At 42.7% G+C, this 27,814-nt stretch overlaps 1 protein-coding gene across 1 annotated transcript in view; it reads right to left on the reverse strand.

Moving 5' to 3' along the window:
• SGPP2 (sphingosine-1-phosphate phosphatase 2) overlaps nt 1-13,783 on the reverse strand; it is a 67,774-nt gene extending 53,991 nt beyond the window's left edge. The window contains exon 1 of the mRNA XM_023541137.2: nt 13,635-13,783. The gene's annotated coding sequence lies outside the window, so the exon portion shown is untranslated. The remainder of the gene's footprint in view (nt 1-13,634) is intronic.
• Between the last annotated feature and the right edge of the window lie 14,031 nt (nt 13,784-27,814).

The following is a 27,814-nucleotide window of genomic DNA, read 5'->3' on the forward strand; positions in this document are numbered from 1 at the left end:
ACTTGGCTGATGCCCAATTTTCTCTTCCAGCATAGCACCTTCGGCCACCATGCACACCCATTGAAGCCGCTGGGCCAATGGGGCCTGACTGGTATCTGAAGACCTCAGGCCCTGGAAGGGAAGGAATGAAGGTCAAGGCTGGTCTTTGGCCCACAGGGCCTTCTGGCTAAAGAGGGCTTCCCAGGCCACCTCCACTGGGGAGAAGAGACTACAAAATGCTGCTTTAGGGATGCCTGGGCCCTGAATTTATGAAAGAACAGGGAAGAGGAGTGATAACATCCATTTGGTTAATATAAGAAGACAGAGTTTGTCTTGTGGTTCTCACATTTCCAGAAAATTCCAGGAAACTCCAGAGGCTAAAATAAAGTGTGGCCTGTACAGCTTTGAACCAATACAGCACTTAACAGATAAAAGCTTTTCCTCTCCCTCGCAGTACAGGGAACACTCCCAATCCTCAGATACTGTAGGAGAGCTACTCATCACTCACGGGGAGGGCCGAACAGACACAAATGAACTGCAGGGAAGATGAAGGCACCTAGAGGTGAGAAGGTATGAAGTAGGCGGCATACCAACAAGAAAAATGCCCAGCCTTCCCTAGGAGGGTCTCTCTCTCTCTCCCCTCAGGCGGGATAGTCTCCTTCAGGCCAAATCCCCAACTCCTAACTGGGACAATGGGCACGCTCCTCCTCATTCCTTCTTTTTCACTTGGCTGCTTTGCAAAATAGGATGAGGAAGTGGAGCACGGAATCAGGAATGACACTCTCAGAGGATGAGCAGGCAGCCCGCCTCAGGCCTCCTGCCGCCAATCAAAAGTACCAAGCCCTCTCCGCCTACTCAATCCTGTGATGCCCTGGACTTCCGGGTACGTGCAAATCTGGGATATACGGTCTGACAAGTGGGGGGGCTACTCACAAGGACCACAGCACAGAGAACTGGAAGGCGATGTCTGGAAAACCTGTGACACATGGCTGTTGTAGGTGTAGGGCACTTGCAAAGAGCCAGCGATACTATAATGAGCCTTTCCAACCAAGCAGGCAAGGTACATTTCCAAATAATCGGATTTGGGGGGTGGAAAAAATGTAAAGTTTAGCCATCTGAGGCAACAAGGTGAAATGGAAAGAAAGGAGTGGTGTTTGGAGTTAAAAGCAGGTGTGAACACTCCTCATTCTCTTGGGCAAGTCACTTAACCCCTTTGGATTCCAGTTTTCTCATCTGTGAAATGGAGCTCTTGTATGTAAAGCACCTGGCATGCCACAGGGGCTCAGTGAACAGCTGCTACAGGAACCATTTCCATTCAAGAAAGCTGCTTTGCAAATGGGATTGACTGGTTTAAAAAAAAGTAGAAATTATTAAGATTTGGAAGTTTCATCTAAAAGAAGGGCTCCCAAGGCCTATTGATTTAGTGGATTCTGTTCCCTTTTGTTTTCCAAATGAATGGGAGAAATCTGGGACAAAATCCAGTCCTAGTGGTAAAGAACCCTTAGGGACTGACTCACCTTTGGGAAATGAGGGAGAAAGCAGGCTTGACTACTATGTTGCAGCCTAACTAGCTGAATTCAAAGAAAAGCCCTGAATTCCACAAGCTCTGCCATGCCTGGATGCTCCCTGGTTTCCGGTCTAATTATAGACTTGGCAAATGCTACTTGTTTTTCTTGATAAAACATTAAAAACCAGAATAAAACTAAAGGGAAGGACCCAAAACCAAAAACCAAACCCAGTGCCGCCGAGTCGATTCCGACTCATAGCGACCCTATAGGATAGAGTAGAACTGCCCCATAGAGTTTCCGAGGAGCACCTGGCGGATTCGAACTGCCGACCCTTTGGTTAGCAGCCGTAGCACTTAACCACTGCGCCACCAGGGTTTCCAAAGGGAAGGAAGAAGGACTAAATTTCACACTGGAGCTGTGTGAAATGTTAAGTTCTTTGCATCATTTTAGCAGATCCTACCTAAAGACATCCTGCCTCCAGGCTCCTGGTGTTTCAAACAATTTTTTTTTACTGTTGTTTTCTGGTGCTGAGGTGCCATTGACCCCATATATAACAGAACAAAATGTTGCGTGGTCCTGTGCCATCCTCACAATCATTGCTGTTTGAGCCCAGAGTTGCAGCCAGTGTGTCAATCCATCTCGTTGATGGTCTTCCTTTTTTTCACTGATCCTCTACTTTACCAAGCACGATGTCCTTACCCAGGGACTGGTCCCGACCCAAAGTAAGGGAGACAAAGTCTTGCCATCCTTGTTTCTAAGAAGCATTCTGGCTATACTTCTAAGACAGATTTGTTTGTTCTTCTAGCAGTCCATAATATTCATATTCTTCGCCCACACGCATGAATTCTTCTTTAGCCTTCCTTTTTCACTGCCCAGTTTTTGCATGCATATGAGGAGACTAAAAATACCACAGCTTGGGTCAGGTGCGCCTTAGTCAGCAAAGTTACATCTTTGATTTTTCACACTTTGAGGTCTTTTGAAGCAGATTTGTCCAATGCAATAGTCTGATGTTTTGACTGCTGCTTCCGTGGGCATTGATTTTGGAACCAAGTAAAATGAAATCCTTGACAACTTCGACCTTTTCTCCGTTTATCATGATGTTGCTCATCGGTCCAGTTGTGAGGATTTTTGTTTTCTTTATGTTGAGGTGTAATCCATACTGAAGGCTGTGTCTTTGATCTTCATCAGTGCTTTAAGTCCTCTCCACTTCCAGCAAGCAAGGTTACGTCACCTACATATCGCGGGTTGTTAGATTCTTCTACCAATCCTGATGCCACATTCTTCTATAGTCCAGTTTCTTGGATTATTTGCTCAGCATACAGACTGCATTAAGTATGGTGAAAGGATTCAACCCTGGCACACACCTTTTCTGATTTTAAACCATGCGGTATCCCCTTGTTCTGTTCGAGTGACTGCTTCTTGGTCTATGCACAGGTTCTGGATAGCCCAATCAAGTGTCCTGGAATTCCCATTCTTCCCAATGTTATCCATAATTGGTTATGATCCACACAGCTTTAAAGCAATCGCCCATCCAAATGACAAATTAAATAAAGCATTGAAAGTTGTGCTGGGTGTGGGGGATGGGGCGGAAGCTGGTCTCTATCTGGAAGGATGACAATTCTGCTGGATCAAAAAAAAAAAAAGATAGTGTTGCAGCCCTAGGGGCAGGTGAGTGGGGTGGGGGGAAGAATGTGGGCGCCTTTCCATCATCATCATAAAAAAAAAAAGAGAGAATCATTTTTCAGATAATGACAGTGATAATTAGAGAGACTCAAATTTATCTGTTCACTACAGGAGTCTGGTTTTAAAGCTGTTTTTTTGTTTAACCAACACTAAAACCAAAACTTTTCCTTATTGTGTTTCAAAAGCCAAGTCAAATACAGTTTGCATAATAAACCCCCTAGAGACACTCACTTAATATTTAACTAAGGCCAAATTACAGATTCGACTTCAGAAGGCCTGGGCAGAATCTCTGACGCCTCATTCTGTTTCATTCAGTGCAAGTTAGTGAGGGTTACAATCTGGCCATTGTTGGATACCTTTGAAGACTCATTAATCTCAAGCAAGAACCAATTTAACAAGCAGGACAATCGTTTGAAGTGAACGGCGGTATTGGTTTAAACAGAGGATTAGGAGATAATCACATTTAAAGTCATCTTTTGGCACTAAAATTGACCCCAGTCTAGGGTTGTGAATTACAGGGATGGGGACAGGCTTTCTTCCTCTCCACCATTCCCAGGTGACAGACTCCCCTGCGAGACAGCCAGATGGCAGTTTGCCTATATCCCAAGAGACACCGCTTGATTTTGACATCTTAGCATAAAGTTCACCTCTTAAACAATTTATGGGACTGTTTTATAAAACAATACATTAAGCTCTACAGTAGTTAGGCTGTTTAGATGGTAGGTACAATTAAAATGTAAAATTTAAGTCTGCTTTGTACGATATAAGGAGCCTTGGTGGTACAGTGGTTAAGCTCTTGGCTGCTAACCAAAACGTTGGCAGTTCAAACCCACCAGCTACCCCACAGATAGATGTGGCAGTCTGCTTCCATAAAGATTACTGCCTAGGAAACCCTGTAAGGCAGTTCTATGCCATCCTATAGGGTTGGAATCAACCTGGCAGCAATGGGTTTTTTTTTTTTTTAATACTAAAAATTAAAAAAAAAGTGCAGTCGAGTCGATTCTGACTCATGGCGACCCCATGTGTATCAGAGTAGAACTGTGCTCCGAAGGGTTGCCAACAGCTGATTTTCAGAAATAGAGCACCAGGCCTTTCTTCCAAGGTACTTCTGGGTAGACTCAAACCTCCAATGCTTTAGTTAGCAACTGATCGTGCTAACCATTTGCACCACCCAGGGACTCTGCTTGTATTATAGGCTAAGCTAGCTGTCAATCAGAGTATGAGCGATACAGAAAAGCATCGTTTTAAGTTCAGCTCTCCAATTTAGATAATTTGGCTTGGAATAGTAGGAACAGGAGTCGGTTCTGAATCATAGTGACCCTGTATACAACAGAACAAAACACTGCCGGGTCCTGTACCATCCTCACAGTCATTGTTATGCTTGAGCCCGTTGTTGCAGCCTGTGTCAATCTATCTCCTTGAAGGTCTTCCTCTTTTTCCATGACGCTCTACTTTACCAAGTATAATGTCCTTCTCCAGGTACTGGTCCTGATAACATCTCCAAAGTTTCTGAGACGTAGTCTTGGCATCCTTGCTTCTAAAGAGCATGCTGGTTGGACTTCTTCCAAGACAGATTTGTTCGTTCTTTTGGCAGTCCATGGTATATTCAATATTCTTCGCCAACACCACAATTCAAAGGTGTCAATTCTTAGGTTTTCCTTATTCACTGGCCAGCTTTTGCATGTAGAGGAGGCAACTGGAAATACCACAGCTTGGGTCAGGTGCACTTAGTCTTCAAGGTGACATACTGGCTTTTTAACACTTTAAAGAGGTCTTTTTTTTTTTTGCAGCAGATATGCCCAGTGCAATGCATCTTTTGATTTCCTGACTGTTGCTTACATGGGTGTTGATTGTGGATCCAAGTAAAACAAAATCCTTGGCAACTTCAATCTTTTCCTCGTTTATCATGATATTGCTTATTGGTCCAGTTTGTGAAGATTTTTATTTTCTTTATGTTGAGGAGTAGTCCGTACTGAAGGCTGTGGTCTTTGATTTTCATCAGTAAGTGCTTCAAGTCCTCTTCACTTTCAGCAAGCAAAGTTGTGTCATCTGCATAACACAGGTCGTTAATCCATCTTCCTCCAATCTTGATGCCCTGTTCTTCTTCACAGAGTCTGGCTTCTCAGATTAGTTGCTCAGCATACAGATTGATCTCACAGTTTAGGAGGCTAGAAGTCTGAATTCAGGGTACCATTATAGAGGAAGGCTTTCTCTCTCTGTTGGCCCTGGGTGAAGGTCTTTGTCTCTTTCCCAGATTCCGTTCCTTGGTTCCTTGAGATCTTCATGTGGGCACACGTATTCACCTCTGTTTATGCTTCCTACTCTGTGCCTAATCTGCTCTTTTTATATTTCAAAGCTAACTAGTTTAAGACACACCCTACACTGATATGGCCTCATTAGCCTAACAAAGAAAACCCTATTTCCAAATGCGATTATATCTGCATTTACAACACATACTTTGGGGGGTCACAATTCAATCCATAACACCATGTGATAAGCCCCCCAACATCACAGGTCCATTCATTTCAAACCTAGGGAAACTTCAGCCAGAATGATTACTTGCCTTGAACAAGGCTTCTCTGATAGAATTATAGTCCAAATTTCTGGATATCTAGAAATATCACCTACTCCCAAACACAGGGCCTTCTTAGGGCCCTGTGGCCCCAGTTAATTACATGCCCCCAACCCTAACATGCAGCCTGGTGGTGCAGTAGTTGACTGTTAACAAAAGGTTGGCAGTTTAAATGCTCCTTGGAAACTCTATGGGGTGGTTCTACTCTGTCGTATAGCATGGCTTTGAGTCCGAATCGATTCGACAGCAATGGGTATACACAGTAACCCTCACATAGCTGGTTGGATCAAGTACAGCCCATCTATGCACTGGCCAGAGATGGATGGAGCTGTGTGACCTGACAGTACAATGAACTGGGTTAAGTCGTCTTGAGAGTTTGAACTAAAAGCTGTAAAGTTACCAGTTGGCAAGAGGAGATTAAGAAGTAGACATGTGAAATCACAGCTTATTTATAGCAGATAACCAAACTGTCGACCAACATCTGTTCCTGTGATATTCTGGTTCTTGGATTCCCAGTAACCTTAAGATAACTCTCCCCTTTTATGAGTTAGTTTGAGTGGGTCTCTGTTTCTGGAAAACAAAATATACCAAGAAGCATTGCCAATGAGACGTGGAAAATAGTTCAGTTGCATCATATGTTAAGAACCAGTAAAAATCAATTTAAAAAAATGTAAGGCCCCTCTAAAGAATTAAAAAAAAAACCAAAACACTGAAAGGGCAGGCTGGCAATTCACAAAAGAGTTAAGCAACATGTGAAAAAACGTTTTCATCTTCAGTAATAATATATGAATAGAAATTAACTGAGATACCAATTTTCATCCATTAAATAAACAATTTAAAAATGAGAACACACAGCTCCTGAGGAGCAGACAAATTGAGCACTCCCACACGGGTAACAAGGGAGTAATGATACCCAGCAGTATTTCTAGAAAACAATTTAGCAATACCTACTATTAGTCTTCACAATTCTATTTATCTTATGTGTCAGGAAAAGGCTTGATTCCATAGAAATGGGCCTAGTATTTCCTAATGGAAAATGTAATATCATTTTGGTTAGGTCAAGACAAAGTTCAAAGACAAATTTGTTGCTTAACTTTGAATCAGTACGCTACATTTAGCTTTAGTCTGGACTTTGATCTTTTACTATATCTCCCCCTAATTTTGACCTTTTTCTGTGTTTCCCATTTTTCTTGAATATCATCATGAATGACATAAAATATCTGTGAAGAGAGGTGGGATATAAATAAGTAAAATTAAACATCATAAGAGCAGAGAAAATATGCCTTCCCCTGGTGGCTCAGTGGTTAAGAGTTTGGCTGCTAAGCAAAAGGTCAGCAGTTGGAATCCACCAGCTGCTCCTTGGAAACCCTATGGGGCAATTCTACTCTGTCCTATAGGATTACAGTGAGTCAGAATTGACTCAAGGCAACAGGTTTGGTTTGGTTTTGGTAGGGATTAATTGTAATATCCATATTTGCACTGTCATTTTGCAAAATGAAGAATAACTTTATTTAGCAAAAAGTGAATGGAACGTCTTCATGTTACAAAGCTGAACATCACCCAGTTTCAATGAAATTGCCACTAATCTTTCTTTTAAGACGCAGCAAAACTATTTTAAAGCTTTTGGTGGGGGCGGGGATGATGAAGGGAGTTAAGGCTGCAGAAGGTTAGGTGCTTGACTACTAACTGAAAAGGCTGGCGGTTTGAACCCTCCCAGAGGCGCTCTGCAAGACTAGCCTGGTGACCTACAGGTAGTCCCAGACTTTCGAAGGTCCTCCATTCTGACAACTCTGTCATGAGTCAGTTCTGATGTTAAGTCGAATACCTCTTTTTTTTTTTTTTTAAAGTTTTCATTATTATTGCCTTTTATTACCAGTATCTTTATAAATCCAGTCTTTGAACATCTGTGAGTGAAACCTGAGAATAATAACATCAGCAAATTACCTGCTGCGACATTGTATGTAGTACATATTACTAATGTTAAGATGTACCAAAAAAGAAAAAAACAGATGGTTGAAAGCACACTTCCTAAAGATCATAGCCTTGACAACACCAGGGAGCACAGCTCTACTGTGAAATACATGTGGTAACCATGAGTAGAAACTGGCTGGCTGTCACCCTGCCAAAATAGAAGTCAAGAGATTAGATAAGGACTCCTGGAGGATGACTCTTCTCTGAAATACTACCTATAGTATCTCTTCCCTCTTCAGGAGGATTCTAATCAGATAATCCATTCACTGACTTTTCTATCCCAAGGTCTAGGATTCTGTTGAGTCTGATGACAGTTAAAAACCTTGAAAAGGGACAGAAGAGGGAAATAATTACTTGATAGATGCCTTTGAGCTAATTTAACAAAAGACTATCCAAACTTGCTGGGATAAAACATCTCTGAGTTGTCAGGAGAGGTACATAAAGGATACATCCCATTGAACCCGTTGCCATCGAGTTGATTCCGACTCATAGCAACTCTATGGGACAAAGTAGGACTGTCCCACCAAGTTTCCAAGGAGTGGTTGGTGGATTCAAACTGCTGACCTTTTGGTTAGCAGCAGTAGTACATAACCACTACACCACCGGAGTTCCCAAGAAGATACACAAGTTGAATAAATGCCACAAAGGCAAACCTGGGACAAAACAAAAGCAAATATACTAGAAGAGAACCTCAGGCAAATCATCCTAATGTTTAGAGCCTCAGTTTTAATATCTCTTTAGAAAAACATCCCATGGATGCTTGTCCTTGTCACTTAAGGTATGTTCTTCAAAGAAACAACAATGGTGGCTTGCACTCTCTCTTTCTCAAATAGGCCTTAGGAGACAGGATCAACCCACTGAATCCAATGTGATCCTAGGCAAATTATTTAACCTTTCTATACCAGTTCTACTCTCTCCTATAGGGTCAATATGAGTCGGAATTGACTCGACGGCACTGGGCTGGGTTTTATACCTCAGTTTGGAAACCCTGGTGGCAGTAGTGCTTCAGTGCTACAGCTGCTAGCCAAAAGGTCAGCAGTTCAAATCCACCAGGTGTTCCTTGGAAACTCTATAGGGCAGTTCTACTCTGTCCTATAGGGTCGCTATGAGTCAGACCCGACTTTTTGTTATACCTCAGTTTCCTGGTCTGTAAAATGGGACTGGTAATAACCACTTCTCAAGATCATTGGTAGGATTAAAAGAGGCAAAAAAGGTAAAGCACTATTACAAAAATGGTAAATATACTAAGGGTTCAACAGATGATATGGCTTATTATTTTAAGTATTACTATCCTCATCATAAGGAGCCCTGATAGTGCAGTGGTTAAGCACTTGGCTGCTAACCTAAAGGTCAGGGTTTGAACTTACCAGCTGCTCCAAGGGAGAAAGATGTGACAGCCTGCTTCCATAAAGATTACAGCCTAGGAAACCCAACGCCGCAATTCTAAAAATGGTTTTTATCTTATCTATTTATAAAGTGATGAAAATGATACCAACCCATTGTTGTAAAAATCACAAAAGGCAATGAACATAGATGTTGATAAAAGATGTGAAAAAGAGGGAACAATTAGGAGTGTGAAGTTTTAAAACAAAAATCATATTAAGCCAATAATAGAAATTGATTTGAAGTTTATTAAATACACCATTTGCAAATCAGGGTAACATTTTGACTAGGGAGTCAAAAAACGTTCCAGAACAGTGTTTACGTAATAACAATTCACCCTGAAACACAGCTTCTAGTCTGATCTAAGAGTTTCTGTTCCCGGAAACTGACTGCATAAAGATAATTCTTCAAAAGAGCCCAATGCCTAAGGCAAACCGGTTTTTACTAGTATATCTAGACCACTGTTTGACTTAAAGGTGGCTTTTAGGACACCACTTTCTTCAAGGCTCAAGGTCCAAAAAGACACCTAAGGGCAACAGCCTGGCTGGGTTACCTCAACCTCCATGAAAGCCAAAAATCTAGATTCCAGATGAATTAAAACCATTTCTCAAGACCAAGCAGTTAATACAACCATAATTCAAGCAAACAACTTCAGATAGTGAGTTACTTCAACATAACACACGATTTTTTTTTTAAATCACTAAAATCTGTTGAGTCTTCATTCATCGAGAACTGTCAAATTAATGTAAAACCTAACAAGGAATCTGACATTCCTGAACAAAGCTGCCTTCCAACTAATTTGGGGTGAGAAGATGGTTAAAGCTACCAGACTTCAAGCTCAGCCCCTAATTAACATTCTTTAATCCACCCCCCACCACCACCCCCCAGAGGCAGCCATTAATTTAAGGATATCCCTTACATAAGAAAGGCCACCTCAGCAGGAAGCTGATTGCCCTGGCTGGCAAGAACCTCACCCTGCTCCTCTCTACTTTCATCCTCAATCCCCAACAACACTGGGAATTTCCCTCCCCTTCCTAGTCCACCTTTACCACTGGTGCGGCCAACAAGCATTTTTCATCATTATCTCTGCTGTCAAGCACAGAGCACCCTCATTCCCAACATGCACACACACACACACACACACACACACACACACTCACACACACTCACACTCACACACACTCACTCACTCACTCACTCTCTCCCCTCCTTGGGATGGCCATCAGTCCTTCTCTCCACCTCAATTTGCCAGGAATGCACATGTTACCAGGTGGACACCCCAGATTCTTACTCGGCATGACTAGTATTGGTCAATAAACAAGAGACCAAGGTGAGTGAATAAAAAAGGCACCTTTATTTCACTGTACAAGGAAATGGAGTCAGCCAGTGCTTACTGCTGCCAAGACTGCTCGCCAAGGGCGTGCAGGAAAGTTACTTTTAAAAGGGCTTACAAGCAGAGAGTTCATACAAGTTACAACAGCAACATTCTTAATCACACTTCTCAGGCTCAATGGAGTTTATTTATTACCTCCGAGCAAAAGCCGGATTCAAACGCAAAGCTGAGGGTGGGGGGATGGAAGCCCAGCAAAGGAAACAATTTTGCAATACAACACTGTAGGGGAGGAAGCCCGGTAAAGAGTACAGAACTGTGGGGCTCTGTCTCACACATACTACTCTGCCTGGCCCACACTGCCCTTACAGGAGAGCCACAGCTGACCACACAGAACTAAGTAACTCTTAGGGTAGATGCCTCATGGACAAGGCCATGCCTCATTTTAAAACTTAAGTAACAGGTCACCAAACCTTAGGACGAAGTGCAGACTCAAATATTACTCTTTCCTTTCTTAGGTGCAGATTCTGTGAGTCAGAATCCACTCAAAGGCAATGGGTTTTTTGGGTTGTTAGGTGCAGATTTTATTTGCTCATTCTCTAACATAAGACTTGTAATTCTGTCACAAACAGGCAATACTTTTGAGCACCTTTGAAATGAGAAATCCTAAGTGTAAAATGGAAACCCCAGTGGCATAGTGGTTAAGAGCTATAGCTGCTAACCAAAAGTTGGCAGTTTGAATCTACCAAGTGCTCCTTGGAAGTCGTATGGGGCAGTTCTACTCTGTCCTATAGGAGCATTATGAGTACGGGTTAAGTGTAAAATAACCACCAGTAACAGTCCCTGGGTGGCACAAACAGTTTGCCCTTGTCTACTAGCCTTAAGCTGGCTGTTCAAACCCACCCAGCTGCGGAAGAAAAGCCTGGCAAACACTCCAAGAAAACCCCATGGAGCAGTTCTACTCTGTAATACATGGGGTCACCATGAGAGAGAATCAACTCTGGCAATGCTCTACGGCAATTTTTTTTTTTTTTTTTAATGACACCTAACAACCCTAACCACCACTCCCTACCAAATCTAAAGGTCTTTTCAGCCCCTCAGGAAAAATTTCCAGCCCCAGAAGAAGAGAGAGTTGGCCCTGAGCTGATCATACACTGTATCGGACATTCCCAGATTATTAAATTTCATCATTTGCAACCCTCTTAACTGCCATAAAAGTTTTAAAAATTTTTTTTTAATCTCAGGCAATAAGTGTGGTTTCAGATCTGAAGCACAGAAGGAATGTTCTCCCTCCCTGTCTTTCTCTCCTCCCCTCAAGCCCCTTGGCCTGCTCCTGTTGCCATCACTGCTCCACAGATACAGAAGCTGGCTTCAGAAAGGGAGAGGGGCAACTGGACCAACAGTCACTTTTATGACTCGCAACATGCATATGTGTTTGCAGATTCTTGGACTGCACTTTTAGACAGATGGTCAATTTCAGAGGAAAGTAGACTGAGAGAGAGTGGATGGGGAAGAGGTAATGTGGCTAGCAGTGTTAAGAGATAAAAGGAAAAAAACAGAATTCAGGGCCAAACAATCACAGCTATAAGCTCTAGGGACCTTGGTGGTCATTTAGGCTAGAGGCTTCAAACCAGGGCTCACGCACTGGGATTTCAAGAGTTCTTTGTTAAGTTGATGTATAATGTCTTAAAAATGTAAGCCTACATTTAAAAACCTGGAGATTTCCCCTGAAGAACAGGAAAACCTGGCAACTCTCGGCTTGTTTTTCCTCAGGGCAGTCACAGCTGGAGTGAAGGGGCCGGCACTGTTCACCAGTTCCCTGGGGGGCCGCACAGTGAATGACTCACGTGTACACCCCCACCCTGGCCACCTCTCCCACCCAGGCCTTCACTATTTTATTTCTCTCCCTGGCCTCTGAAAGCAGTTGACCATATAGCCCCTGATCAAGGCCACAATAACTTGTTCTATAAATGAGAATAATCAAGCCCAGGGTGGAGAAGTCACTTGCTTGAGATTACACAGCTTCTCAGAGGCAGAGCCATAAAAGAACCCAGGCTTCATTACACCCAACCAAGGGCTTCTGAACCTGCCTTTAGTACAGAATCCTGAGTCACAGAAATAGCTGTGCTGGCAGCCTCACTTGCCCCTGAAGCCCCCTGTCCTGTCTAGACATCTTTGATCTTAGAGATGATTGATCTTCCCCATCAGGGAGTAGTCACTATGCATTATCATGCTCAGATAATGACTACTTGAACCTTCCCACGTGCTGAGCTGAGCTATGTGGGCACTGGATACATCTTCACAATAATTCTGGGAGACACACATTATTAACCCATTTCATGGATGGGGAAGGTAAGGCTCAGGGCACAGGTACACAGACATGACTCAGCGGCACTTGGACTCTGTCCTAATGCCAAAGCCCATATACTTTTAGGATGCCTTATGGCCTCACAACTGTCAACCTACCCCTACCCGCCCCCCCCCGCCAAAAAAAATCAGAACGGAGCGGCCAGTAGATTCGAACTGCCACCCTTTTGGTTAGCAGCTGAGCTCTTAATCACTGCGCCACCAGGGGCAGCAGGGAGAAAAAAAAGATTTAAAGGAGGTGAAAACAGAAATGAGCAGACAATCTATTTAAAAGTATGGTTGTTGTTGTTATTAGCCGTAGTCCACCCGGACTCATGGCAACCTCATGCACACGTAAATTAAGCTAAATGATAGGACTCCAAGCAAAACATGGGAAAGGGCTCCACCTCCCCACCTCGAATTGTCATTCGGTTTTTGTGCGCATGTTGGCTATCCTGACTACACTAGATGTTCTCTCAAGGAAGGTGCCCTACATTACGTGTTTGTCTCTCCAATGCATACAGAGCTGGTGCTTAATGTCTTTTGGAATTATTAGTCGACACCCTCTAGTTTTAGCCTTTGTTAAAATTTAAGGACCTTTTGGGAGGATGCATTTTCCACCCCTACATGGGTCCACAGGAAGGTCCTTTTTTCTCCCCTCCTCTAGTTTATTCACCGATGGAAAGGTGTACAGCATGTATGAGATTGCAAATTAAAGAAAATATTGTGTTACTACCATTTTAATTTTCCGTAAATTATTTTTCCAAAGAAATCAGGCAATAAATTCTACTCTAAGTGATTTAAAGAAAACACAAATTGTATAAGTAGTTAGTAGTGGTTAGCAAATAATAATAATACTTACAACCCATATGATGACCAGCCTTCTGGATAAATAAGGATCAATATTCCATTGAGTGAACGGAAGAAAGGTGATGTAAAAGGCTTCTTGACCTAAAGCAGCTGAAAATCTGAATAGGTAGTAGTAGAAATAATTCTTCACAATGTACTTCTGTGTATAAGCCTAAAAGACAAAAGGTAAAAGACTCTATGAGTTCACTGAACACGTCACTATGGGGCAAGTTTTAAAAACCAGTGTTTAAAATACATAGGTCTTAATTAATGTGTGGCCTCTTCTGCTGTTGTGTTATTAAAGGTATCAATAACTATCACTCAACTCCAGTTTGCCCACATAAATACAGGAGACAGCTCTTCACAGAATTAAGTAATATCCAAGACAGAATACCAGCAAAGGATCCCCCCCAAAATCAAAACCTTTCCCCCATGTATATAGAAGGCTAGAAACTTGAGGGAGGTGAATTCCACTAGGGCAGTACACTATAGCAAGCCGGATAATGCCCCCCCACCCCAAATGTCTATGTCCTAATCCCCATAACTTGTGAATATGTTGCCTTACGTCTAGTTCCTGGGTGGTGCAAACAGTTAACACGCTCAACTAGTAACCAAAAGGTTAAAGGTTCGAGTCCACCTGGAGGTACCTCAAAATAAAGCTCTGGCCATCTGCTGCTGAAAAAGTCAGTCACTGAGAATCCTATGGCACGCGGTTCTACTCTGACACATGCGGGGTCATTAGGAGTCAGAATCGACATTACAGAAGGAATCCGTAATCTTGCAATTGGTGGGGGGGGATTATCCTGCATTATCTGGATGGGACCTATGTAATCACAAGGATCCTTGAGAGATGGAAGGAGGCAGAAAGGTCAGAGTCAGAGAGAGATCTGAAGATGCTGTGCTGTTGGCTTTGAAGATGGAGGAAGGGCCTATGTATGAATCAAGGAATGTGGGCAGCCACTATCGCTGTTGTTGTATGTCATCAAGTTGATTCCAACTCACAGTCACCCGATGGGACAGACCGGAACTGTCTCATAGGGTTTCCTAGGCTGTAGTCTTTATGGGAGTAGATCACCAAGTCATTTTTCCCACAGAGCAGCTGAGGGGTTCAAACTCCCAACCTTTCCATTGGCAGCAGAGTGTTTAACCATTGTGCCACCATGACTCTAAAAGCTGGAAAATAAAATGGATTCTCCCCTCGAGCCTCCAGAAGGAACACAGCCCTGTCAAACACCTTGATTTTAGTCAAGTAAGACCCATTTTGGACTTCTGACCTGCAGAATAGTCAGACAATAAATTTGTGCTATTTTTAAGCCACTAAATTTGGGGCAGTTTTGTTACAGCAGCAGTAGATACCTAATATAAAGACTTTAGAAACATCACTCGCCTCTAAACTTTTTAGGTTACCTTTTAAATGGGACAAGTAAAAAGTCAACCCACCACAGTGACGGCGTAAGCAGCACAGTAAGTGCCCCAAGGCCTGCTGAAAATGTACTCCTGTTTTCTACTATCCTTTCACTCCCTGTCATCCTGGTACCAAAAAAAGCCAAAACAAACCCATTGCCCCTGAGTCGATTCCAACTCATAGTGACCCTATAGGACGAAGTAGAACTGCCCCATAGGGTTTCCAAGGAGCGGCTGGTAGATTTGAACTGCCGCCCTTTGGGTTAGCAGCTGAGCTCTTAACCACTGCACCACCAGGGGCAGCAGGGAAAAAAAAAGATTTAAAGAAGGTGAAAACAGAAATGAGCAGACAATCTATTTAAAAGTATGGCTGGTGTTGTTATTAGCTACCGTGGAGTCGGCCCCGGACTCCTGGCAACCTCACGCACACCTAAACGAAACACTGCCTGCTCCTGTGCTCTTCCTAGGATCGACTGTGAACTGGACCGTTGTGATCCACAGGGTTCTCACTGGTTGATTTTTGGAAGCAGATTGCCAGATCTTCCTTCTTAGTCTGGAAGCTCCACTGAAACCTGTTTAGCATGACAGCAACATGCAGGCCTCCACTGACAGACAGGTGAGGGCTGTGCGTGAGGTGCGTTATCCAGAAATCACACTTGAGACTCCTGTATGCAAGGCAAGATTCTACCACTGAAACATCAACACCCCCATACAAGTACGGTAGTGCTGTTGTATGGTTCTGACTCATGGCAGCCCCACTGTGCAGAGCAGAGCTGCTCCGTAGGGTTTTCAAGGCTGTAACATTTTAGAGGAGCCCTGGCGGCATAGAGGTTAAGAGCTTAGCTACTAACAAAAGGTCGGCAGTTCAAATCTACCAGCTGCTCCTTGGAAGCCCTACGGGGCGGTTGTACTCTGTCCTGTAGGGTCATTATGAGTCGGAATCAACTCGACGGTAATGAGTTTGGTGTTTTTTTTGTTTAACCTTTTGGAAGCAGATCACCAGGCCTGTCTTCCCAAGCTCCTCTAGGTGGTTTCAAAGCACCAATCTTTTGGCTGATAGTTGAGTGCTTAACAATTTGTGCTATCCAGGGACATGATCAAAACTATGGTAAACCAAAAAAAAAAAAAAACCAAATCCAGTGCCATCGAGTCGATTCCAACTCATAGCAACCCTATAGGACAGAGTAGAACTGCCCCATAGAGTTTCCAAGGAGCGCCTGGCGGATTCAAACTGCTGACCCTTTGGTTAGCAGCTGTAGCACGTAACCACTACACCACCAGGGTTTCCACTATGGTAAAAAAAAAAAAAAGAAAAATTCTTTTTTTTTTTTTATGGTAAATACCCCTAAATTATGGTATATTAGTAAAAAAAGTTAAAAAACAGAACTATCACCTGCCCTCATTAAATTAATCTAAAAGGTAGAAACTGAATGCTATTTAAGGTGGTCATAAACTTTATAAAAATTAAAGTAAAATGCCAACACTGAACACTGGGAGGAAAAGAGGTGATGTTATTACAGGTAGCAACTATATAAAAGGCTCTCATAGGTGTGATGTTTGTTTTATTTTGTTTTGCATGAAGTGTGAAGTCCTTGAATCCTAGGGGATTCAGAGAACAAGGTCTATGTATTTATTCTGCAAATATTCATTCTGTGCCTAACATGTCCCAGCACTTACGCTGGATACTTAGAATACTCCAACGCATTAGGTAAGGTGCCAGCTTCAAGGCCCTCAATCCGGTGGGGGACACCAGAGTATAATTTGGACGATGCATTTTTTTTTTTTATTCTTCAGCTATGGCAGCAGAAGAGATGATTTATTGTGTACATACTACACTTAGCCACAATTGAGAACAGAACTAGTCCAGAACGTCACATGGCCAGGGCAAAGGATCAAAAGGTGCTAGTTAGGTAGGAGCAAGGTGGGTCTCTCAGAGGTGTTCTTGGTGATCGGGTGGCAATGGAATTCTAGATCCATTGAGAGAGAAGTTTCAGACAGCAGCACGCAGTCAGCCACTTGCACGGCGTCCCTGGCCTCCAGCGTTCCACGTTCCTGCTGCTCTGGTGCCATGGGTGCACACACTGGCAGTTTACTCGAACTTTGGCCCCATCTTTCCGCTTAAGCCTGCACGTTTGCTTCTTCCTCCACTTGGCTCTCATGGTTTGGAGGTTTCTAACAAGGTATCACTAAGGCCAAGAGATGGCGAATGCATTCTTTTTAAACAATTTATGTATTTTTTGTTGTTGCCGAGAATATACACAGCAGAATATACACCAATTCGACAATTTCTACATGTACAATTCAGGGACGCTGACTACATTCTGCAAGTTGTACAACCATTCTCATCCTCCTTTTCCAAATTGTTCTTCCCCCATTAACATAAACTCACTACCCCTAAGCTTCCTATCCAGGGAAATGCATTTTTAAAGGACTAATACTGTGCTTGAAGTCTTGAAAAAGGTCAAGGGCACTTTTATACTTAAGGAATAAAACAAGATGACCTTGGAAACTGCAAGACTATAACTGTACTTGATGCTTTTGGCTGCTTACCAAGTATACATTCCTCTTTCTCCTTCCTACCAAATTCCTGATTTTATTCTAGCATTTGCACTACCCTGACATAGCCCTGTGACTCGGGGGAAGTTGACACCACCCTTAGTCCCAATCCAGATCCAGAAGGCGATCTGGATCGGTCTAAACCCATCTTGGTAAGTTCAAAAATTCAGCCTCAAGCCAAGCAATGCGTGGTGCTACCCTGGTGATGGTAACTGGTCAAGTGTGTGCATGTCACAAACCAAGTTGGGGGAGGGGAGTCTCTTATCTGAGATAAACTTTATTTCAAAATGAATTCAATTTAGAGAGAATGGCAAGAGATCCATCCTAAACAAACCCGTTGCTGTCGAGTCAATTCAGACTCATGGCGACCCCATGTGTGTCAGCGTAGAACTGTGCTCCATAGGGTTTTCAGTAGCTGATTTTTCAAAGCAGGTTGCCAGGCCCTTCTTCCAAGATGCCTCTGGGTGAGCTCAAACCTCCAGTCTTTCAGTTAGTAGCTAAGCACCTAACTGCTTAATTGTTTGCACCACCCAGGGGCTCCACAAGGAAAAACTAGAAGGCACAAAATGAATTAAATAACAAAGTACATGGTTTCATTTATCTGCCAAGAGATTACCTCTAGATTTGCAAAACAAGGTCAAGTGACTCTGAAAGATAAGACAGACTCCTCTCTGTCTCTATCTTGAGCACAGCCTGTTCTGTTTTGCAAATACATATAAACGGGTTTTACCTTGAGGCAAAACCTATAAAGGACTCCTTTTTACATAAAGGTTAGTTATTTTAACCCACCACCTACACCTGGTAATCTGTCCTGCTTTAAGCTTTACAAGGAGAACTGCTGTCAAACTTTGACAAAGATATCATTTTATGGTATCCAAGTGTCACAAGGTATTAGGGATACTCGATGACAACTATTTCCCTACCCTGGAGATCTACCTGGGAGACCAAGTTCAGTATCTTAACCCCAGTAAACAAATGAAAACACCTTCGAGGAGAAACGTAAACTGCTCAGGTGTTACATATTACTAATTAATATCTTTAGAAGTGTTTTTATAATCTCTCAAGGATTCTCTTTTTTGGAGAAGGGCTAAATATTCTCTAAATCTTTTTTAGAGATGAAAGAGCTAAAGATGAACTTTAAAATATCAGCATATATACAAGACATCCAAAGGATTTTCTTAGATAATATTCCTGTAAGACAGAGGTACACAGGCTGCAGAAAATTCTGTTGCCTCAAGCAGCTTGCTTTGCACCCCCTAGAATCCTGGTTCCTTTACTTGACACACCCTGTAGCTTTACATTAAAATCCTGGTTCCCCTCTCCTTAAGTGCTGCCCAAAACTAGAAGTGGGTAGAAACTGGTTTAGGTGCCATGTTGATATTCAGGATACCCTTTTAGCTCATTAAAGGACCTCATACGTAGTAACTTCCCCCACCTCCGGGTGGAGTTTAACTGCCATTTTCTGAACACGTGATGCATGAAACTATATGTAAACCCCATTGTGCTCCCATAGTATAATTAAGAATGTTGTTGATGTAACTTGCATGAACTTCCTATTTATAAACCCCTTAAAAGTAACCTTCCCCCTTGCCCTTGATGAGCAACCTTGGTGGCAGCAGCGCCAACCGTTTCCTTTCCCTGCAAACTGTAAAGGCGTCTTTCCATTCTCCTACCTTGGTCTCTTGTTTATTGGCTGAGATGAGTCACGCTGAGCAGACCCTGCGGTTTCCACATATGTCATTAAAAAGCTTGAGAGTCAATATTTACCTCCAGATTCTTAGGCGTATATGTCCTTAAATAAAGTGAAGTACTTGTCTTTTTAGAACAAGAATCTGAGTTTCACCATATAAGATACATCTATTGGTCCCATCCTATCCAGAGCAAAGGAGAATGAAGAAAGGAAGACACAAGGAAAATATTAGCCCAAGGGGCTAAAGGACCACATGAACCACAGACTCCACCAGCCTGAGACAAGAACTAGATAGTGCCCGGCTGCCACGAACAAACCACTCTGACAGGGATCACAACACGGAGTTCCAGACAGAGAGGGAGAAAAAATGTAGAACAGAATTTAAATTCACCAAAAAAAGACCAGACTTACTGGTCTGACACAGATTGGAGGACCCCTGAAACTATGGCCCCCAGACACTGCTAACCCAGAACTGAAACCATTCTCGAAGCCCATTTTTCAGACAAAGATTAAAAACCCACTGCCGTCGAGTCGATTCCGACTCATAGTGACCCTATAGGACAGAGTAGAACTGCCCCCATAGAGTTTCCAAGGAGCGCCTGGTGGATTTGAACTGCCATTCTCTTGGTTAGCAGCTGTAGCACTCAACTACTACACCACCAGGGTTTCCAGGCAAAGATTAGATAGGCCTATAAAACAAAAAATAATACACTTGAGGAATGTGCTTCTTAGCTCAATCAAATATACAAGACCAAATGAGCAACTCCTGTCCAAAAGCAAGGCAAGAACGCAGGAAGGGACAGCAACTGAACAAATGGGCACAAGGAACCCAGGGTGGAAATGGGGAGCATGCTGCCACATCGTGGGGATTGTAATCAATGTCACAAAACAATGTGTATAAATTTTTGAGTGAGAAATTAACTTGAGCTGCAAGCTTTCACCTAAAGCACACACACACACACCTGCCACACACACGTAAAAGAATCCCCATTTTCCTTGTAAGAAATCTCATGTGTATGAATTTATTTCAATACATCTTCTGAAAATAGTAAGAATTTCTGTTCCAGTGTGTGTTGGTTCCATTGGGAACAACTAGAGATAGAAGAAACAGTGTTTAGAAGTAGAAATGGTAGGTAAAATGCATGACAGAGAGGAGAAGGGCAAAGCTGGGAAAAGGAAACTGTGTCCCAAAACTCGACTCCTAGGTTTCCAACTGGTCTGGCATAGGGGCTGATAGCACAGGCAGGTCTCTGGGGACCCGATTCGATCCAAGAAGTAGGAATTAGCAGCTCAAAGACAAAAAGGCAGGAAGACTTGAATGTATACTTGGGTAGAGAGCCACTCTTAGAAATAAAATACCTCTTAAATAAAATGCTTCTTAGTAGGTGTATAAGGAGGAAACCCTGATGGTATAGTGGTTAAGAGCTACAGCCGTTAGCCAAAAGATCAGCAGTTCGAATCCACCAGGCGCTCCTTGGAAACCCTGTGGGGCAGTTTTACTCTTTTTTTATAGGGTCACTATGAGTTGCAATCACCTCAACAGCAATGGGTTTGGTTTGGTTTTCTGGTTTAGTGGGGCAAAGGTAAGCCCTCAGCTGCTAACAAAAGGCCAATGATTCGAACCCACCCAGCGGCTCTGGGGGGAAAAAGACCTGGCAATCGGCTTCTGTAAAGATTACAGCCTAGAAAACCCTATGGAGCAGTTCTACTTGATCACATGGGATCACTATGAGTCAGAAATCGACTCAATGGCACCCAAGAAGTATACCTGTCGTTTGTCACAAAGAGAAATGAAGCAGTTTCTAACACACAAGGAATGAAAACATGGAAATTTATCCATGTATCTATTATTACTAACTGAAAGTGTTCAAAATGTCACTAATGTTCTGCTGACATCAATTTATTTTATTGATGGTTTATTCTCCTGGAAGTTTAAAAAAAAAACCAGCATTTTCACAGTCTCTTATGATCTCAGTTTCCCCGCCCCTTTTCCGTCCTGAGTCCCTCAAATGCACATTGTCCTAAAATCAAGGTTTTGATTTCTTAACCTTTTGGTTGGAGAAGAGCTGTTCTATTTGGCCGAAAGCAGAGTTTTCCATCTTCTCTCCAAGACTGTAAATAACTTTACTTGTAAACAACTCAGAAAGAGAAGTGAAGCACTCAAATGGAATGCAAGCTGCAGCAGAAAGAACATGGAGCAGAGAGGATTCTGGACTCGACTCTGCCCTGCACACCTGAACAGTGTTTTGTGATCTAGACACACACCCAGGAGGCCTGAATGCAGGGAAATGGGCCCAGGTCAGCGCCACTGCGTATAATAAGGGCTGGCCGGATCCAGACGGAACAGGGAGACTGCCTAGCTGACTTGGCAGTCGGCCCAGCTTTTGAGCTTTCAAAAGAGGAACACAAGAACTCGCTTTTAGTCAAAACAATGTGTGACCTTGGGGAAGTCAGTCCGCCTTTCTGAACCCCAACTACTTCATCTGCAAAGAATGGATGTGATGGTTAGTCAGTGTTACGGGTCTACTTGGCTGGGCCAGGATTCTCAGTGTTATGTAATTATCCTCCGTTTTGTGATCTGATGTAAGGCAAGTTTCCTTGGGGGTGTGGTCTGTATCCAATATATATGATGTTCTGGCAAAATTCTCTGTCCTGCCATTCCCCCCCCCACCCCGCCCGCCCAATTCTGCATTCTACTTGTCATCCTCTGACCTCCAGTTCTTGGGACTTGAACCAGCAGCCTGCCATCTGACTTACCAATTTGGGGTTCCTCAGCCCCTGCAACCACATGAGTCAGCAGACGCCTCCAGCCTGATGCCTGACATGGATTAGGGAGTTGTCAGCCTCCACAACTCTGTGAGCCATTTCCTTGAAATCTCTCTCTCTCCCTATCTATCTATCTATCTTATCTAATCTAATCTATCTATCTTATCTATCTATCTATCTATCTATCTATCTATCTATCTATCTATCTATCTATCTATCTATCTATCTATCTATCTATCTATCTATAAAAATGTTACTGGTTTTGTTCCTCTAGGGAACCTAGCCTAAGACAATGAAGCAGAATTAGTTCAGTTTTTTTTTTTTTTTTATTTGTTTTCTTGTGGTTAGAAAAACATATATATATACACATAAAACATTTGTCAATACAATTTTTTTACATGTACGATTTAGTGACACTGACTACATTCATCACCACTGTCCGTTTCCAAATTACTCCACCACCATTAACGGAAACTCAGTGCTCGCTAAGCAAAGATTTGCCCTGTCCCCTTCCCTCCAACCACTAATAAATTTTGATCTCTATACATTTGCCTTCTTTATATAAGTGGGAAAGCCAAAAATCTGCTGCAAAGGACCTCTTTAAAGTGTTGAAGAGCAAAGATGTCACCTTGAAGACTAAGGTGGGCCTGACCCAAGCCATGGTATTTTCAATCACATCATACGCATGTGAAAGCTGGACAATGAATAAGGAAGACCGAAGGAGAATTGACGTCTTTGAATTGTGGTGTTGGCGAAGAATATTGAATATACCATGGACTGCCAAAAGAACGAACAAACCTGTCTTAGAAGTACAGCCAGAGGCAAGGGTGGCGAGACCGCGTCTTACATACTTTGGATATGTTGTCAGGAGGGATCAGTCCCTGAGAAGGACATCATGCTTGGCAGAGTACAGGGTCACTGGAAAAGAGGAAGACCCTCAACGAGGTGGATTGACACAGTGGCTGCAACAATGAGCTCAAGCATAACAGCGATTGTAAGGATGGCACAGGACTGGGCAGTGTTTCGTTCTGCTGTGCATGGGGTCACTATGAGTTGGAACTGACTCGACGGCACCTAACAACAACAACATATAAGTGGGATCATACAATATTTGTCCTTTAGTGACTTATTTTGGAGCCCTGGTGACACAGTGGTTAAAGCATTTGGCTGCTAAACAAAAGGTCAGTGTTCGAATCTAGCAACCACTCTGTGGAAGATAGATGTGGCAGTCTGTTTCTGTAAAGATTTACAGCCTTGGAAATCCCATGGGGCAGTTCTACTCTGTCCTACAGGGCACTATGAGTCAGAATCGGCTCTGCGGTAACAGGTTTTTTTGGTGACTTATTTCATAGTTCAGTTGCTTTTTTTTATTTATCAGCTTTATTGAGATACAATTCACATACCGTACAATTCACCCATTTAAAGCATATAACTCCATAGTTTTCAGTCTATTTACAAATGCATGCAATCGTTACCACATCCAATTTTAGAACATTTTTGTCACCTCAAAGAAAAACGTCCTAGTGGCACAGTGGTTAATCACTAAGCTGCTAACCAAAAGGTCAGTGGTTTGAACCCACTAGCAGCTCCACAAGAGAAAGATGTGGTAGTTTGTTTCAGTAAAGATTAAATAAAAATCAAATCCATTGCCATCGAGTCGATTCCTACTCATTGTGACCCTATAGGACAGAGTAGAACTGCCCAAAAGGGTTTCCAAGGAGAGCCTGGCAAATTCAAACTGCAGACCTTTTGGCTACTAGCTGAACAATTAACCACTATGCCACCATAAAGCCATTGCTGTCGAGTCGATTCTGAATCACAGTGACCCTATAGGATAGAGTACAACTGCTGCATAGGGTTTCCAAGGCTGTCATCTTTACGGGGAAACCCTAGTGATGTAGTGGTTAAGAGTTCAGCTGCTAACAAAAAGATTGGCAGTTCAAATCCACCAGACGCTCCTTAGAAACCCTATTGAGCAGTTCTACTCTGCCCTACAGGGTCAGTATGAGTCGGAATCCACTGAACGGCAATGGTTTTTTTTTTTTTTCCTATTATTAAAACAGAGGTCCCCAGGCTGCAGAAAATTTCACTGCCTTAAGCAGCTTGCTTCCCAAGCCCGTAGCATGGGAAGGTCTTTAAAGGGATTTGATAAACTCTGGGCTAATGTCACTGCAGGGTCATATGACTTACCTCCATTTTTGTTTGTTTTGTTTTTCAGATTAGAGCTGTAACCTTAAGAATTCTTTCAAAGGTCAAATCTGAGATTCTCCATTATCTCAACAGAGCCCAAGGGAGTTCATCCCAGGTGCTTGTATCTGCAGCTGTAAGCAGACCACTTGAATTGGAAGAAGAATAGAGCTCATTCTCAAGGGCGGAGATCAAACCTATTGTTGATGGTGTATGTAAGATGCTCAGATAAGAGTCTAAAAAAAAAAAAACCCAGCGCTGTCGAGTCAATTTCGACTCATAGCGACCCTATAGGACAGAGTAGAACTGCCCCATAGAGTTCCCAAGGAGCGCCTGGTGGATTCGAACCGCTGACCCTTTGGTTAGCAGCCACAGCACTTAACCACTACACCACTAGGTTTTCCAGATAAGAGCCTAGCAGAGTAATTTCTCAGTAAGACTTAGCTGTTAGCCACGATGATGATGATGGCGCTGGCAGTGAGGGATTCTAGAACAGTGTTTCTTAATTCAAGTGTGCATACGAACCACCTAGAAATCTTGTTAAAAGGCAGAATTTGCTGAAGTTGATCTGGCATAGGGCTGAGCGTTTTTAATGAGCTCCCAGGTGATGCTGAGGCTGCGGCCCGTGGTCCACACTGTGAGTAACAAGGATCAAGGAAAGCCCAGTGAAGGTTTGTTTGTTGGTTTAATTGTGGCAGAAATATATATAACAAAACATTTGCCAATTCAAAAATGTTTACGGTACAATTCATTGACATTGACCATCACCGCTGTTTCCAAGATTTTCATTACCTGTAACAGAAACTCAATGTCTCCTAAGCCAAGGGAAAGGGCTTAAAAGACAAAAGTAAGGCTCTCAGATTTGATCCTCAGTGTTAAGCCTCAACTGGAGTTTAAGAGAGTAAGATAACATGATCAAAGCAACAGGTAAAAATGCTGATGAAAAACCAGAGGCAAACAGCGAATATCAAGGAGGAGCCTACAACTGTCCAAAAGCACCATACAAGCACCTTGACCGTGTTGTTGCCGTTAGGTCATTGAGTCGATTTCAATTTGACTTACAGAGACCCCATGTGGCCCACCCAGGCCACTTGCCCTTAGGTGCTTGCTAGGCTATAATTGTTACAGGAGCAAATCACTAGGCCCTTCTCCCATGGAGCCACTGCTGGGTTCGAACTAATGACCTTTCTTTAGCAGCCAAGCCTTTAATCATTGTGCCATCAGGGCTCCTTACATAAAAGATGCCCCACTGGAAACAGCAGCTTGATTGGACAACTGACTATGCCTTCCCATACAAGAAGCTATCTCAGGGCTCCTTGCCTGCATCTGGAGGGGTTTAGACAAATTCCTGGAGGACAAACCCAAAATCGGCTAAGGAGTCACCAAGGTTGAAATACATTCCTAACCTCTCAGACTTCCACAATACAGAAAAGTAAGTTCTTTTCCCTAAAAAGGGAGTTTGTGCTGCTGTCAGAATCCTGGCTTGGAAACAAAGTTGTCTGACCTCTCTCTGCACGGAGGAGCAGAAGTTCTTTGCAAAAATGGAGATGAAAATTAGCCTTTTTTTTTTTTTTTTTTTTAAAGAAAAATTAAAAGGGGTGTATCTCATTAAGACCAACGGTTTTTGGAAGTTCTTTTTTTAATCCAAACTGGGAAGTTCTTTGTCATTTCTAGATGTCATTGTTCTTGTTTTTAGGTGCCACCGAATTGTGACATAGTAGAACTGCCTCATAGGATTTTCCAGGCTATAGTCTTTAAGGGACCAGGTGGCCAGGTCTTTCCCTCGTGGAGCCACTGGATGGGTTCCAACCACCAGCCTTTCAGTTAGTACCTGAGTGCTTAATTGTTGCACCACCAAGGCTCCTTGCATCTGCAATAATACACATTCATCCTAAACAGACACTGTACTCTGCACTCTCATCAGGGTGAATGCAACTCACTTGATGTTGTCACATCCTTGCCCAAGGTATGACCTGGGATTCTGGGAGGTGAGGCATATCAACTAGAATTTCTAATGTAGAGCCTAGAGATTTGGAAGGGCAAATCTAAGGCCTCTTTTAATAGAATCCATAATTTGAAGATTTTAGTCTTTCTACTTCTCTCTAAAAGACTAGGCATGGTGGATATGGCATTCTACACTCCAGAGACAGACTATTTTATAAAATGAGCACTCTCCGCAAGCTACCTGAAGATACCAACTAGCATGTCAGCACACCAGATACGCACAAAGCAATGTTCAACATTTTTTAAAAAACTGTAAATGGCACATCTTTTTTCTGAATAGAGGCCATGTCTCTTCAGCCTGTTCATTCATTGTGTACATTTTAGTGAATAGAGGTTGCCAATAAGCAAGATTATTTTATGTATCAGTATCTGCTGTGATGAAATGAAAGCAGGATAGCATGATACAAGGTGCCGTGTGTGTGTGGAAGGGTGCTCTCCAAGAAGGAGCCAGCTGAGCCCTGCATGAGGAGAGGAGCCAGGACATAGGGGGTCTTTGGGTCAGAAAGAACACTTAGTAAAAGGCCCTGAAGTAGGAGCCAGCTTGGTGTGGTGGAACAAGGTGGGTATGAAAGAGACAGGTAGGAGATGACGTTGAGAGCAAAAGCCAGGTCAGGCTTTGGGATTTAGGCTGGAGGCAACCCTAGGTCACGGAGGGTTTTAAGTAGAAGCTTGACTTAATGTATCCCAGCAAAACTAAATTAAATTCTGGCTCAGAAGTACTGGGAAGAATCCCTGTCTTAAGTCTTTTTTTTTTTTTTCCTTTAAACTTAGTGGGAAAGAATCATTAATTAGCAGTGCTACATTTAAAAGCCATTGAGACAGAGTCACATTGTTACCACAGTGATATAGACGTGTGGCTTCCTGAATTCTCAAGTCCACTTACTAATATACTTTCACCACTTTAAATTAATCTTTTTTTTTTTTTTAAAAGTTTGGGTAGTACACGTAGTCCCTGGAATACCAACAAGTTCTGTTCCTAAGTCTGTCTTTAAGTTGAGTTTGTACAAGTCGGAACACTTAGGTACAGCTCGTATCTAATGTCAGCTAGTCAAATGTTTGTCTTTGCATGTAGTATACAGTGTACCTTTCCATGTATTAAAAACATTAAACACTTCCAGATATACTAAAACATCTTTAACATAATACAGTAATAATAACAATAGCGTTTTGATGCACGTCACAAAGTAGCATCCCTGTGTTATTATGAACCATTGTACATACCTCGAATTTTTAATATAATAGGCTTTGCGGGTTGTATGTAAGTTGGACATTCATAACCCAGGGAGACTTTCCAACCTATAAAGAAAGTTAAATGATGATCACTTAGGAAGCCTAAGAAAGACTGGCAGTGTCCCTTGAAGGGGAAAACAGAAGGAACGAGAATGTGCAAGGGTTTCCTCTTTCATCTTCAAATCCAGATAGAATTACAAGTTGGGTGACCTAACTGATGTGTGCTCAGTTCTCGGGTGATTAAAATTTCAGGACAGCGAGACTGAAAGTCAGGAAGATGGGAGGACAACTTCTTCGAATCAAAGAGCTCGGAAGGGAACTGCACACTAATCACTTTCATCTGCTTAGTTGGCATT

The sequence above is a fragment of the Loxodonta africana genome, chromosome 6 (genome assembly GCF_030014295.1).
Source record: "Loxodonta africana isolate mLoxAfr1 chromosome 6, mLoxAfr1.hap2, whole genome shotgun sequence".
NCBI lineage: Eukaryota > Metazoa > Chordata > Mammalia > Proboscidea > Elephantidae > Loxodonta > Loxodonta africana.